Below are 490 nucleotides of genomic sequence, written 5' to 3'. Positions count from 1 at the left end.
TAATACTACAGAAAGCTATAAGAGACTGAAGACGTTATAAATGTTGTGCTAGTATGGGGAATGGTATGGAAGACATTGACAGAACGGGAACAGTAAATGAGACTTGAGACTTTCAGTTGACTTGTAACTCCATGTTTTGGGATGGGAAGTTTAAGCCCAGCTCCAGAATTAACAACATGACTGTGGTTCTCGTCCCACTTAATTTTCCGAAAAATGGTGTTTTATTGCTTATCTCAGTGATATTTTCCCTTTCTACTTGTCCCCTTATCACAGAGAGAGTGAAATAGAAACCAAAAACCCTAAACTGGGAATAAAATTCTCATAGGGGGTCTGATCTTCCTATATACTAAATAAAACTCAAACAAGTGTTTTGCAGAAGTTTGCCTTTAAATGATAAAAGTTTTTACAAAAACAAAAAATGCATTGTATTCATTAGATTGTAGAAGAAGGTAGCGACAAAAAGGATTTCATCTCAACATTGTAAAGCAAA

Source organism: Pyxicephalus adspersus, chromosome 6 (genome assembly GCF_032062135.1).
Source record: "Pyxicephalus adspersus chromosome 6, UCB_Pads_2.0, whole genome shotgun sequence".
Classification (NCBI taxonomy): Eukaryota; Metazoa; Chordata; class Amphibia; order Anura; family Pyxicephalidae; genus Pyxicephalus; species Pyxicephalus adspersus.
This window is presented reverse-complemented; position numbering follows the sequence as displayed.